This window comes from Biomphalaria glabrata, chromosome 13 (assembly GCF_947242115.1).
Source record: "Biomphalaria glabrata chromosome 13, xgBioGlab47.1, whole genome shotgun sequence".
NCBI lineage: Eukaryota > Metazoa > Mollusca > Gastropoda > Planorbidae > Biomphalaria > Biomphalaria glabrata.
In genome coordinates, this window is record NC_074723.1 from 37,510,056 (window position 1) to 37,526,154 (window position 16,099).

The window sequence follows — 16,099 nt, forward strand, 5'->3', positions numbered from 1 at the left end:
ATACTATAAGAACTACTCTGAATTTAGATCTTAACTTGGTCAGAGTCTCTATATTCTATCATGGAGACTATCTAATTTAGTCTAGTAGTAGTAATCTAGATTAGTTTCTAGCTGTATTCTGTGTTTAATATATACTTTATAGACTTTTTTGGAATGGTAGAGATATTTAGTATATTATTATGGAATGTATACACACTTCTGGTTAGTGTGATTCCAGCCCCCACCTCATTGTGGTTGCCCTGGGGTGGTCAAGAAGAACTGTTTTTTTTTTTTTTTGGTTGTGGTTTCATGGCCACGACCAATGTAAAATAGCCACGCAGCTCTGTCCCAGCTTGTTGGAAATATGGCAAGCTTAGTAGCCACTGTACCTGACTCACCAGGTTCGGAATGAAGGCAAAAAGCTGGAGGTCAATGTGCTAGCTGAAGAAGACTTGAACAAGTGAGCCCAGCCAATTTCAACATTATAATACCATTGCACTGAAAGACTGCACAAAACAGGAAGAGTTGAAGATCACCTTATCAAACAAGTTCCAGCTCCTAGAAGAGGAGACAGTAGAACAGACATGGCAGAAACTGAAAAAAAAAACAGTAAATTTCACATGCCAAGAAGTACTGGGTCTCAAGTCATACACTCACAAGGAGTGGAGTTCAGCAGAAACTCTTCAGAAGATCAAGGAAAGAAGAGAGAAGAAAGCAGGCATGAACAACAGTAAAACAAGAGCAGCAAAAGGAAAAGCACAAAAAAGAATATGCTGAAATAGATAGGAGTATCAAGCATAGCATCAGAACAGACAGGCAAAACTACATTGAAGCACTAGCAAAAGAAACAGCTCTTCAGAACAGTACCAAAGAACTGTAACCAGTCATCAAAAACATATCTGGAAAATTTGCCATGTCAGAGAGGCCAGTAAAGGACAAAAATGGTGACTTGATAACAGATGAAGAGGACAAAAGAGATTGGTCGATCATTTCCAAGAGCTTCTTTACAGACCTACTCCTGTCAACTCACCAAAGATACCGCCAGCTGTAAGAGACCTATCAAGTGCAGTGCACCCACTAAAGAAAAGTAAAGTAAAGTTCCCCTTTCAGACCTTGTGGTCTATAGGGCAGATGATGTAAATGTCATCTGTTTCTGTGGCCTACGGTTAACAAGGGTGTCATGTGTCCAGCACAACGACCAACCGCCTTTACATTTCCCTAACTAATGTCTGTCAGGTACCCATTAGAGCTGGGTGGACTCAGAGGCGCCCGAGGATCCCGAAATTAAAAATCCCAGTCTTCACCAGGATTCGAACCCCAGTCCCCGGTTCGGAAGCCAAGCACTTTACCGCTCAGCCACTGCGCCTCCACCCACTAAAGAGCTGACTATTTATTTGAAGAAGTAGTTGATAACAACGCAAACCATATTCATCTATTGGAATCTGCAATAGAAAAATTTGATGTAAGATTCAAGCATATATTGTATTTGTCCTCACTGTCATGAGCTCTTTTGCAGAGTAGTATTGTCTCTATTCAATCACACTGAAGAAATCTAATTAGAATATATCTTTCTTGAGTTTAATTTCTTCAAACTTGATTCAATCAAATAAGCTATCCAACAATAAAAAAATTAACATGAATCACTTTAATGAAATAGCTGGCTATCTTACAATATTGTCAAATAACTGAAGTACATAAACTACTAGTTGAATAATGACCACTGAACAATGACTCATCTAGGTAGCTTTGTGTTGCCTGGCCTTTCTTGCTACATAATTCTTAGTCTTCTACCTATTCCTGACTACTCATGCATGTTTACCTAAACATCTCTTCAAGGTCATCTAAAAGAATGACCTATTTACCTAGTCGTTCACTCACACACTCCACTTTTAGCCCACTTGACTAGTTAACTTATTCTTGAAATTAAGGCACTTAACATTATTTCCTGTACCATGACAAATACAAATTTTCTTCCTACTTGAGCTATGATTGTACAGAATGTTACTGGTCTCTGCCCAGATTTTCAACTATTCATTGTATTCACAAAACTTTTTTTTTTTTCTAAAAGGCTTCCATTCTGTATTCTGTTTGTTCATTTGGCTTCAAACAAGCTACAAAATGAATGTCTGTCCTTGTGTCACTTTCATCTCTAATAAGTTCACAATCTCCATCAAATATTTCGCTTACACCATTCTTGACGACGTCTTGAATCGTTTCTTTGTTCTCCTCATCATCTTCTGTACTCTCTTCCTCACCCAGGCTTGCTTTATTAAGTCTGATTAGTGCCACTCTGACAAATACACCGCCATGTCTCACAAAAAAACTTTTCCATCTTGAAAGACCAGGTCTCAACCATCTTTCTTTGCCTTCACACTTGTAAAAAAACTTTGTCACCATTTTCTGATGCTTGAACTTTAGAATGCAGGGCTCATTGTATTCTTTCACTTGAATCAACTATGTTATTCTTAATTAGGAGAGAAAGTCTAAATTACACTTTTTTTTTCTTAAGTTCATTCAAGAGTAGTAGTTGCTGTTTGTTTTGACAGGTTGAACTAGAGGAGCAAAAAAGAACTAAAGAAAACTTTAGGAAGAGAATGCGTGAAGTAAAGGAACTGGATATAACAGCTGACAATCTGTGAGTCTTGAAAAATATATTTATTTACTTATTTTTTTACCATGTTTTTATCAAATATATGAATATGTTTTTTTTTACTTAAAATGTGAGACAAATAAAACAGGGTTCTCAATTCTATATGAATAGAACAATATCTTAATTAAAGAGCCTTTTTATTACCCTCTTTTTGTTCTGTACATTGTCTACTTTAAGATTTAAAATTACATTGCCCCAGCTAATGTGCATTTTGGACATAAATTATAATAGGATGTCTAAATAAGATAACTTACTAAACTTAAGAGTTGCAATGTCCTACTAATACCAATGGATGACACTGTTAGACATTGTTATGTACAAAATAATATCCTAGAATTAGCAAAAAACAAGAACAAAGCTTTTTAAATATTTACTCTCATTCTGAAACAGTAAAAGGAAAAAAAAACAACAATTAACTTTAGTGAATGTATTATGAAAACAATGTAAGAACATCATAATATATAAAGCAAAACATTTTGGCAAATATTTTTTTTAATGGTAAAGTCAGTGTATATCCTCTTAGTACACTCATCAAAAAAATGTAGGCTTTCATTTATTGACTTATTCAGACAGACTTAGCTTTAAATACATAAAAAGTGAAATTAAAATAATTTTTTTTTTTTAAAAAAGCTTATCAGATGATCCAATTATTGTCAGCTTTAGTAGAAAAGGTTGAAGATACTAGAAAAAGATTAGCATTAGCCTACTATAAACATATACACCTTAGTCAAGAGTGAGACCAACTCATGATCTTTTTAATGCCTATGAAAATGTCCTAGAAGAAACTGCAACAATAGAAAAATGAGATTTTTGTTAAATATTTTGACAAGATATGGACAATCAGTAGAGAGAGTTTGTAGGTGAAGGAGAGCTGAGAAAAGTACAACCGCCACATTTCTATATTTAAATTCCAGTGTTTCTCATACTGGGGAAAGGGAGAGGGGCTTAAAGGTCCTGACAAAGGGGGATGGGGCAGTCAATAAAATTTTAGAAGCAAAATAAAAGTTTGAATGTCATTAAAGTTATCACTCCATGTTTGAATATTAACACACACACACACAAAATGTGATTCTTACCGTTGCTTCAATAAATTAAAATATTTTAAATAAAAGGCATCCTTCACCTTTTTAGAAGGACCTTTTAAAAATGTATACTGTTTCGTGAAATGTGACAGCATGAAGTCATTTCAAAGTAACTCCGCAAATGTGACTTTATGTCTGAGTGGTTGAAATTCTCTCTACTTTTGCGATCATGCCTTAACATTAATAGTCTTTTTTATGCTTGAGGACATTTGTCTTATTTGTGTATCTGTGTTGATCTCAGAAGCTGTTGTTTTTTTTTAACTTTAAAAAAAAGAAAAAAAAAATTTTAGTCAACATTCACTTTTGGATAGTTTCATTTCAGTTTTCTAAATGATTCAACTAATTACTTTATTTCTAATTCATTTTTTTGATTGACAATGTTTAAAATGAAACCAGTACGTCCCAACCCTATATTTCAACTGTAATAGGCTTGGCCAGAAATGTCAGCTAAACGTTTATTGCGTAGGCATCAGAAGTTTCTATTTAGTTTCAATTTTTTTCTTGATCTCAGGGTCAAGTCTCTAGAAAGTTCATTGAAAGAAAAAGAGCATGAGGGGAAACAGGAGCAGCAGAGAAACAGAGAGCTGGATGCCAAATTTAAGAATCTACTCCAGGAGAAAGAAAGTATTGAAGCTCAGTGAGTGTTCTCATTATTTTTTGATGAACTTAGGTAGAAACAAATTCACTTTGAAGAGGACTGAGTCTAGATTGGCCTTGAGGGATTGTCAGCTGTAGATGGAAATGTTTTCATTGTCGCTGAACTCTGCAGTAACTTATATAACCTATATATAAGAACATTAGTTACATGCTAGGAAAATATTTTAAATTTCTGCAACATCTTATTTTAAGTTGCTGCTACAGGCCAGTTTACAAAAAGGGGGGGGGGGGGGGATTGGACCAAAATTTCCTAAAATTTTTGTAAAGTCTATTCCCATCACTGGTATGTGTAACCACATATAAAACCACACTCCAACATAGTCTTTCAGAGACAATACTATATTACTATATTGATTGTAAAGTATAACTTAACATTATGTAAAGGATCAATGAAAACAAGGCAGTTGAATCCTTGTTACATAATTCCCAAAATGTTTGCATGATAGAAGTGTGTTTATTATATAAAAGAGTGAAAAAAAAAAGGTTGATGACAGAACTAGATTTTTATAACTCTAGTGATTCACTAGGAATGTTAACCTTTCTTTACTTTCAGGCTTCAAAAAATACTTGATAATCATTACACAGAGAAGTTGAGTTCTAAAATTAAAAGTCTTCAAGAAGAGAAAAAAAAACTAAAAGATGTAAGAATTTAGTAAACTAGAAATAACATTTATTTCTTTGTCTTTGTCAAATCTATGACTACTGACATTATAGTTTATTGTTATAAAAAAACAACATGTCAATATGTTAATTGTCCTACAAGGCTCGATAAAACCTTGGACATGTGTTATAGCAACATAAAAATGGTCTACACATCTCGATAGTTATTTCTCGGAGGGTTGGACCACACAATGATCCATCTTACACCCAAGTACAAACCAGTTTTAAAAAACAACAAAACCCGTAGTACAGTCCATCCAGTCATGGTCTGACGATGCTGTTTTACAGCTACAAAGTTGTCTGGAGCAAACAGATTGGGACATGTTTGTAAACAACTGCCCTGACATAGATGAACTTACCACAACCGTTAATTCGTATATCCAGTTTTGTGAAAACAAGATTGTACCAAAGAAGAAAATTAAAACATTCAGTAATAATTGACCCTGGATGACCAAAGAAATAAAGGAAGCGATTCTATACAAAAAAAGAATGTTCAAGAGCAGTTCTTCTGAATTCATCTTAGCCAAAAGAGCTCTTAAAAAGAAATTATTTGAAGGAAAAGAGAGATTCAAGGAAAAAATTGAAAGCTCTTTCAAGAAAAATAACTCTAAAGCTTGTTGGAGTGGCTTGAAACAAATTACTGGCTACGTACCCAAGCGCAAAACAATGTGCGTCGCTGACAATAACAAATTTGTCAATGAATTAAATGATTTCTACTGCCGATTTGACTGCTTGAGAAAGACCACCATGATTTATTGGCATCATTTGAAAACAGTAATAAAAAACCAGTCTCAAGAACTGTTCAATAAACAAGAAGTGACTAAAGATATTTAAACAAGTAAACACCACCAAAGCCTCGGGACCCGACAAAGTAAGTGGCAAACTTGTAAAGCTATGTGCGGAATAACTGGCTTATATCTTTTGTGCTATATTCAACAAGTCCTGGCAAATGCACAAAATGTCTTCCATTTGGAAGACATCTGAAATAATTCCAGTACCTAAAAAGAAGATCATTGTTTCCAACATCGACCTACGTCCAGTAGCACTGACATCAATTCCAATGAAGTGCCTGGAGAAAATGATTTTAAAACATCTACTGTAAGAAGTCGAAACAGGTCTTGACCGCACCAGTTCGCTTACAAACCGTCAAGAAATATAGAAGATGCAATACTATTCATGCTGAATTGTCTATACCAGTGATGCCCAACCTTATACGGCCTGCGGGCCATTTTAATTTCTAACACTCGTTGCAGGCCACATTAACAAAAAGATACCAAAAAATGAAATAGAGAATAAACCATTTTAAATAGTTATATTACAAATTTGTGGCTCCAATGGGCCTACTTACACCATAATTAAGTTACGTAACAAGGGTTTCAGTTGTCTTATACCTGAAAAAGTTTTCTACTAAAATAAGTACTTGTAAACATTGTGATCATACCATCAATTTTTGTTCAGAAATGTGCAAGGCTTATGTAGACAACATGGCGTAGAAATCTATTGTCCTTATTGTTTGAAATTTCTCAAGCTGGAAATCTGGATTTGTAAGTCAATCAGTTCCAGTTGGTGTCACTCCTCAGCGGCAATAGTATCATTGGCCTCCTTCAGTCGTAGGACGACTATGGTTCATCTCAGAGCACACTTCCTCATGTGGCTGTGGAGCCCTATTTTGGAGAGACACTCCCGTCCACAGATAGCGCACGTTAAGGTGGCTTTTGCTTCAGTGGTAGAGGAGCTGGCCGTTTTTCGGTTGGTGTCACTCCTCAGCGGCAATAGTAATTATTTCAAAATCTGCTGCTCTGTCATTTAGTTTTGAAGAGATTTTCACCAACGTCGTCTACTCGACTCATTTTGCTATTGTCATGCCAGAAAGGCTGAAAGCTTCATTTTTTTTTCAGGCCGATTTTATTCCATCACTGCTAGCAAGCACCTTTTTATGCTTCATTTCTCTTGTTAATGTGAGCAACTCTGTAGCCTCCATTACAGTATACTCATTTCTTGACTTCTTGGTAAATATTTTCATCAATCACTCAACTCTTTTCTTGGTGACTCAAACCAACAATGCCACCATATTTTTGTAATGGTTTGTTTTAGAATGCCGTTTATGCTATGTTCCTTAAAACACATTTTACAGATCAAACATGTTGGCTTATTATGTTCCACCAACAAAAAAAAAGATCTGTCAACTTAACCTGAAAGTTTCAACATCCAATTTTCGTTTCTTCAGCTCTCCCATTTCATTCACGTGCAAATGTTATACGATACGGCACCAATCATGTTGCTTTCAAAAGTACACGAATCAAAATGATGCAGAAAAGATGGGCAGTGTTACACACATGAGATGTCAAGAACACGGCTAGCTCTATACAGCTGCGGTATTGTCCAAGACTCTAAAACAACTGTCAATTCTTGTAGCCGAAAAAAAAAACTAGTGTTCTTATAGAAAACAAATCAACATGAATAGTACAAGAAAATAGAATGAAGTCCATCGAAGAAAAAGCTAGAGTCCTAACAGAAAAAAATTCATTTTTCAACCTTTTTTTTCCCTACATTTTGTGTAGATGTTTTGGCGGGCCGGTCCAAACCATGTCCCCCGGATCTGGCCCGCGGGCCGTAGTTTGAGCATCAATGGTCTATACCATCATCTTGATACTCAGAGACACTATGCCAGAGTATTATTCGTAGATTTTTCATCTGCATTCAACATCATCCAACCACATCGCATGATACAAAAACTATCTAAATTGAACGTTAGCAAAAACATACAAGCTTGGATTCTAAACTTTCTCATCAAATGCCCACAATATGTAAATCTGAATGGCATGTGTAAGGCACAAGAGAGCTTAGCACTGGAGTGCTGCAAGGGTGCATCCTGTCACCAGTATTGTATACCATATACACAAATGACATTCAGAGCCTATCAGCTGACACTCCCATCATAAAATTTGCTGACGACAAAGCAATCATTGGCCTTATTTCAGGTGACGAAATTCTGTACCATTCAATAATTGACACCTTTTACCAATGGTGTATAGACAACTTTCTAATTTTAAATGTTCAGAAAACTAAAGAAATGATTATTGACTTTAGGAAAAATTAAGGCTATATTGCAGAAATTCAGATGAACAATCAAACCATAGAACAAGTACAAGAATATAAATATCTAGGAACAACTATCAACAACAAACTGAAATGGAGTGAACACTGTCAAAACCTCTACACAAAAATTCACCAGTGACTCTTCTACCTTAGAAAGATAAGAAAATTTAACATCGACAAAACCATTATTTCACTTTTTTATACAGCAACTATCAGCAGTCTAATTAACTTTCCCCATACCTGCTGGTATGGTAATACTTTACTGGCACAAAGACTTAGACTAAATAGACTAATTAAAAAAGCATCGCACATCACTCAAATACAGCTACCATCTCTTGAAGAGCTTTTTCATGAAAGATGCCTTTCCAAAACTCTCTCGTTTCTTAAGGACAACCTGCACCCATTAAACCACTGTTACATAAAATCTGAACGAAGTGGTCGTCTCCTTTCCATTAGAACTAAAACAGAAAGATTTAAAAACTCCTTTATCCCACTTTCCGTCAGAGTGTTACAAGATCAGCTGTCGTCATCGAGAAGTACATAGAAGTTCAAATTCATAAAGTGCTGGTTGGGAATGTGTATGTGTTTCGTGTGTGAATGTTGTTTGAATTCTTCATCTATACTGTTATTGTACAGTAGTTACGCTGATGTTGTCAATTGTAGTCAAACTGAATTTCTATTTGATTGGATCAATAAAATTATCTTATCTTATAATATATAAATTGAACTGATGTCATTCTATAAAATTGGTATTGCATTGATCAGTTTTATGTTTCAATGCCAGGAACTCGCTGCTCTTGAGGAGCTAAATGCCCAACTAGTGGAAGAAAGCAATCGTATTATTGATCACACAGATACCAACCAGAAAATCCAGCTGTGACAAGAAAAATCAAGAAAACAATGAGCCAACAAAGGTATAGTTTATTGACACTTGACACCTTAATTTCTCTTGTAATAAATGCAATAATGAGAAGTGCGTCAAATGATATTCATATTGACTGGTAGAATGTATTTTTATATGTAGATTTTTATTAATCTATTTTTTAAAGTGAGTGCTTTGATTTTTATTTTGATAGAAGCACCAACGCCAGAAACTTATTTTGAACATTTATAACGTTACCCATCAGCATGTTAGTTTTTTTTTGTTTTTTTTTAAAGAATTTTACTTTCTTATCCTACCCTTCTAGATCATTATAAACATCATTCATTGGTAAATATCTGGAGCTTGTCTGTATTCTTAGTTGTTATTGTTCAAATCTTTGTACCAAAGAACTGCTTTCAGATTTTATTGTGTAGGGACTGCCTTGTATTACTCCTCTCTTCAATTTAAAGGATAAATAAACATATAGTAACAACTATTTCAAGTATAGCGCAGCACATAGATTAGGTAATAAAATATCTGTCTACAATACTTAGCGCCAAAATGACTACTGCATCAAAAAGCCTTGTTTTAGGATACTATTAGTTTAATGTGGTCTGTCTGTCTATCATATGTAGATCTTAAAATTTGAAAAGCTATTGAAAATCCCATTTCATGATATTTTGCAGCTTGCAAAGGCTACATTTTCTGTACTGAAAGCAAGCGCACCATTTTGTTTTCAAAATTATGTATTGTTGTCATTCTGCTTGCACAAGGCGCAACAGTGCACTATTATATCACTGTATATGAACTGGAGCAACTGGAATTCCATCTAAGTGGAAAAGGAAGAATATAATATTTTAGACGAGAACTTGGCTTGATCCCCCTAGAGTAATGGTTCAGCAAGGTTCTTTGTGTGGGTTGTCTAGTCAGGAAGTTGCCTAGGAAAACTGTGGAAACGGTGTTCTAGTGAGTGGAAGACATTCCTGTTGGTTTGTTATTGGAAAGTGAAGACAGAGGCGACGACAGTGAACCCTACAGGAAAGAGTTTGAAGATCTAAAAACCAGAACTGACATTTATGTTCATTGTATTCATCTCACATTTTTTACATATCAAAATGTTTGTAAAATGTTTTGTAAAATGTTTTACATGTTTCGGATGTTCCTTCAGAGTTGAAGATAATTACTTCCTAGTCCAAACCTCCCGCAGGACGACGGGGGATGGGAGCGTGCAGGGTTTGAACCCTGGACCATCGATAAATCTGAACGACAGTCCAGCACGCAAACCGCATGACCAGGCAGTTATATCTATCTGTCTATCTATATATATAGGGCCTATCACATCTCTTTCTCTCTCTAAATATATATAACACATTAATGTGTTTTCTGTTATATGGGTTAGTAGAGTTTACCAAAAATATTTTTTTTTTTTAAGAATGCATATTCTAGTTGTAAGCACCTATATTTATTCATGTTTTTAATCAAGGCATCTTTAAGTGCTATTTATTACCAGCTTCTATAATCAGTAAGCTTAGCCAGTGGCCATTTCAATTGTATCCAAGAAAAGGATTTTTTCCAGAAGTCAGGAATGAGAGTTTGGCCATTCATCAGCTTCTTGGTTAGAAGATCAACCATCAACAATAGATGATCATTTAATTATCTGTATTGTGTGATCAATGCTCAGTTACCCCTGCCATTACAAGGCCAGAAGCCCAGCATCTCAAGGGGCCTTCATATTCTACAATTTAGCGGGGGAAAAAACACCACAATTAGGGGTCAGGTTCTGCTTGAATAGATGTATTTAACAATATATACATGCATTCATCATACAAATTCACTAGGTACTGGGCCTAACACCTATTGTTACACCTATTAAAGTGCCTAAGAAAAATCAAAAAAATCTTGGAAGACAAAATGACCAACTGCTTTTACTTTCCCCAACTAATGTCAGGTACCCATTAGAGTTGGTTGGACTCAGGGGCGCCATAAAAATCCCAGATTTGAACCCAGGATCCCAGATTTGGAAACCAAGTTCTCAACCACTCAGCCTTATTATAAATATTAAGAATGTAATAACAATAATAATACCTCAGCAGTCAGCCAAACAAAATACTTTCTCCTGCACACATCTACTTTGTATAGAAGGAGATAGGATTGTGGTTGTTGATAGTTTATACCTATTGATATTTCTTTTTTACCTGCATAGGTGGATCTAGTGGAGGGCTCCCTCTGAGCTTATGTGAAATTTATTTTAAAAAATTATTATGGCTCCTGTTGGTATTTTAGAAATACATTGAGCTGCAAAATGAACACCCCATATAATACCCCATCATTCTGCAGGAGGTCTGGACTAGGAAGTAAATTATCTTCAACTCTGATGTAAAACATTTTACAAAAAAAAAACGTATTCCAATTCTGACTCTGATAATGCTTTCTGCTTCTACTTCAACTTAGCACATACATATGTTGTTTTTTGCACAGGTCAAAGAGCAAAACAAACAATGTGAACATTTGAGTAACTCTGACAGCACTGAAATAGATCTGTGAGTGTTGATTAAATTTACAAGTATTTTATCAAATATATTATTTTGTTTTAGTTTTGTGAAATTACATGAAGCAGAGCTGACTGGTTTATTCCAGTCTTTTTATTACCCTATGTTCTGTACATTGTCTGCTCTAGCATTACTTGTATGGTGTATCTTTTTGTTTATATTTACTCACACTCTGAAACAACAAAAGGAAAAAAAGCAATTTAAGCTTACTGAATTCAGAAAAAAAATAAATAAAGCTAAACAATTAGAAAGAAATATTTTTTTTTTTTTTTTTTTAAAATCTTGAATGGATAAATCAGTATCTAACTTCTTTGCACATTTAATATTTTACAGAGACGATTCAATTTTCCTGCAGGAAGACTTGGGATGGCAGCCAATAGACCATGAACAACCAAGCAGCCATTCCGTGTAAGCTATCATTTATTGAATTATTCATTTATACTTATCTTGAAATATTTTTGAAAAAAAAACAACAAGTAATGGTCAAGACAAGCAGTCATATATATAAATATGTATGCATATGTAGAGAGACACTATTATACTGGTCTTTAGTTATTTGTAGCCATCGCTGAATTTTCTGTTAGTAATTATTTGTTGTTGTTTTTTTAAAACATGATTAGCTCAGAAAAAAGTAAAAGAGGCAGGGGCAGAGATACTAACCTGATAGAATCCCAGACTGCCCAGCCAGAGGTCAAATGTTTTTTTTTTTTAATTTTTCTCCATAGTGTTGTCACAGTGTAATTTCTAAATGTTTATTTCAATTTTTTTAATAGTGTTTGTTGTGTATTTATGTTCTTGTTGTGTGTTGTGAACTGATCTGTTCTTGTGTGTTGTGACAAGAGGGACAATAAGGGCAGCTACTTTATTTTCAGTAAGAGTTAGCTCCCTTTAATATACTATTTAATTCTCGGTTAACTGTTTACAATAGCCACTCTCTCTTGAGCTGACCAGTGCATTTTGAACGAAATCTCCATCCATAATGTTTAACTAATACTTGTGTTGTTGTGCTCTGACTGTGTTACTCAAGAGGAGTGTGCCACTGTTATGGGAAGAGTGTTTCGTTAACGAACTAGGTAGACTTTATTTATTTGTTAGTAATAAGTTGGTTTATGTAAATAGTATGTATGTTTTTTTTTTGTAAAAGACATCTTTTGTTTTGATATGAGACAGTAGTGTGTCTCATGGATGTTGTCATTTGATTATGACATTTATTATATTATTGTAAACCATTGTTTTGGTTTTTGAGATGAGACACTATTGTGCCTCTGTGATGCTGGTTCTTTGATTATTTTGAACTGAACCTGTCCTACTATTTTGATTTGTTTCATTATTTTATTTTGTTTTGTTGGCCTTTATTACCGTTTGTATTTTACATGATCTTTTTCTTTTGTTTCTAAACAAACTCTTTTTTTTTTTTTTGTTGCAAAAGAAAAAAGGTTCAAGACCAGAAAAACAAGCGGTACTTAGAAAAAGGTCAAGGTTGTTGTGTATGTAAAATCTTTGTTTCATGAAGTATCTCTTTTTTTTTTTTTATATAATATCGCCTATCAAACTTGTATAAGCTCTCTGCTTATAAATTTCTGATAATTCAATTTCCAAAAGTTAAGAAAAATGCCCTGAAGCCAGTGGCGTAGCTCGGGTGAGGAGAGGGGGGGGGGGAGAATTTGAAGATTCCCCCAAATTGAGTGTCTGAAATTTGTTTTTAAATAAATTAAATGTTACGTCACTTTCATGTAATCCCGCCTTTCACATTGTTATATCAGTTAGTGACCCTGTTGCATGTATTCCACACAGAGTATTAACTCTTTCCATGCGGGGTCATCCTCAATTTCAAGGATTAACTTCCATAGCGCTGACTAGTGCTGTGTTACTCTCAGGAAGTAACTTAGTATAAAGGGTAGTTTAAGAGCACTGAAAACAAAGGAGACCATGAACGTGTTGAAGAAAAGTATCACTAGTCATATGATTCATACAAAGATACAGCTATTGAAGTAGTGAAAATGTCTCTTAATAAGAGAAGTAGTGCTGAAGAGATTTCATTCTGTGCGCTGCTTCTAGTGTCCATCCTACAGTTGCTGATTCAGAAAGTTTCTTCAACAGCTTGATGATTTTGTCAAGCTGCAAAGAAACTGCCCACGTAGTTTTCTCTCTTGCAGACCAACTTGTATTACTGTCCTTTTTTAAACTCCAGGCTCCAGCTTCTTTCAGTTTGGCCCATCTCTGGGGTGAATTGGAAAAAAAGTTGACTTCATATGGAAATGAAGGACGAATTCAAAGTCTGGAAAACCATTTGGACACCTTTGGGTTTCTTCTTGAATAATGACATGCTGATGAAAAACTGTTACTTTTTCCTGTTTGATGAAATACAGGCAAAGTGCTTAATAAGCTAAAATGTTGTAATTTTTGTTGCCTTAGAAAAAGACTAATAAAACAACATCTCTATGTTATAGCTAGGAGTGAAGAGAACTTGAGAAACACAAGCAATGAAGTTAGTAACATAAAGTCAAGGTTGATAGTAAGTATTTACAAACTTATATCAACTCACTCTGTCTGTCTGTCTGGCCAAAAGTTTGTACACAATATTTCTCTGACACCCAATCTTAAGCTGAAATTTGCACAATTATTTCTTTTACCTGAAAACACAAGAATCAATTTAAAAAATTAATTAATTAGTACCCTAACCCGCACCCATGAGGGGGACCTTCACCACCCATAGGGGTAACAGCGGTGGGTTTTGAACTGGTTAGCAAGCCTTTCTCACATCCCCACCACGTGAAGGTACACTCGCTAGAGCATACAGTGGTAGCTCACTGAGGGCCATGTTTGCTCACGTACTTAGCCATCATAGTGGGTAACAACTGGCCACTTCAATACATGTGTACTGCTCCGAGTACCAAAGACAACTGACTTAAATTGAGTTTAGTAATGATCACTTCCTCTTCTTCTTTGAGGTTTTTCTCATGCTATCACCTTTTTGACCCAAGGTGAACAAATAACATAGTGGCTGGGTGGTACAGGACTTGACTTCTGAACCAAGGGGTCATGGGTTCAAGTCCTGATGAAGATGGATTTTAATTTTTGTGATTTCTAGGACACTGAGTCCACCCAAGTTGAATGTGTACCTAGCATTAGTTGAGGATAAATAAAGGTGGTTGTTTGTTGTGCTGGCCACATGACACCTTTGTTAACCTTTGGCCACAGAAACAGATGACCTTACATAACAGGTTTTTTGTATAAATAAACAAACAAAACAACATTTAAACCCATTAGCCACTTCTGCTGTCCAGAACGTTTTAGTCCTATACTGTTTTTATTAGATGTTCCTAAAACCCCTTTTCAATATTTGAAACTTTTTAAATTAAATATTTCTTCAGTCTCATTGCTAGGTTTTTTTTCTTCATCATTCTCATTGTTATGTTGGAGTGTTCATATGACTAGACCAATACATGAGATGAACTGCACAGTGGTTTCCAAATCAGGGAGCTCTCCATATAGTTTTCTTTCTATTGGGGTGATTTGGGGCCAATGTCTTATACTGGCCTCTTGGTAAAGAGAGCAGTTTTGGAGGACGTGGTCAGCATTCTCTGGTGATACTCCACATGGGCAGATTTCACTGGTTCCAATTTTGAGCTTCCGGTCGTCGTCGCATTCTGTTGTGTCCGGTCCTGAGTCAAAAGATTAGACGTTGGTCTTGTCGGGATAGCTTATAGGAAGCGTCATCTTTCTTGTGATTTGGATAAGAGCTTGTCCATTTCTCATTTATTTTGTTTACAATTAATTTCTTCTGGATAGAGTGCAGAGTTTATTTGAGAGTTGTGCTCTGTGACTGTCAGAGAGCTCTCCAGTTGCAATGGATTTTTCTAGTTTTCCTTCATCTATAAAAAAGCTAACAAGATCCTCGAAATAAAGAATCACCCTTTGTCTCAGGATTTTGTGATTTTACCATCACAAAAGAGATACAAGACACCGATAGCAAAGACAAACAGACACAAACACTCTTTTGTTCCCCTGGCAATCAAATCATTAAATAAGAACAATCTAGTATAAACTTTGTCACATGTAAATTATGAGTGTGTCTGGTGTGAATGTACACTTTGGTTTCTTATAGTTATAATGTTTTTTGTTTGGTGTAATGCACAAATTGTAAGACAAATTTCCTTACGGATAATAAAGATTATTATTATTATTATTATTATTATCTGGCCATTCGATAAGTATTCCAGCTCCTCCATTTGTGGTGGCTTTATGGGATGAGCCATCCGTGTAAACTCTTATCCACTGATTGCTAGGGTAATTGGTATGTAGAAAACAGTTCACTATTTCCTTGAGCTCTGTTGGTCTGTAATCAGATTTTCTTTTTATGTTTTCAATATGGTCCCTTATAGTAGGAAGAGGACTTTCGTCCCAGGGTAGAGATTCGTTATAGTGTATCGAGGATTCCAGAGTTATTTTTTCAAGTTGGTGTTTCTTTTTTAGGTTTAGAGATTCCTGTATGAAATTGGTCCTTTTGAGACGGTTTTTTGTGCCAGTTTTGTGGATTTTTGTTCTGAGTGGGTGCCTT

The 16,099-nt window shown here is 35.2% G+C and overlaps 1 pseudogene; it reads left to right on the top strand.

Annotated features, from left to right (window-relative positions):
• The window catches only part of LOC129922441 (metallo-beta-lactamase domain-containing protein 1-like), a 33,442-nt pseudogene that overhangs the window by 14,307 nt on the left and 3,036 nt on the right, over positions 1 to 16,099 (top strand).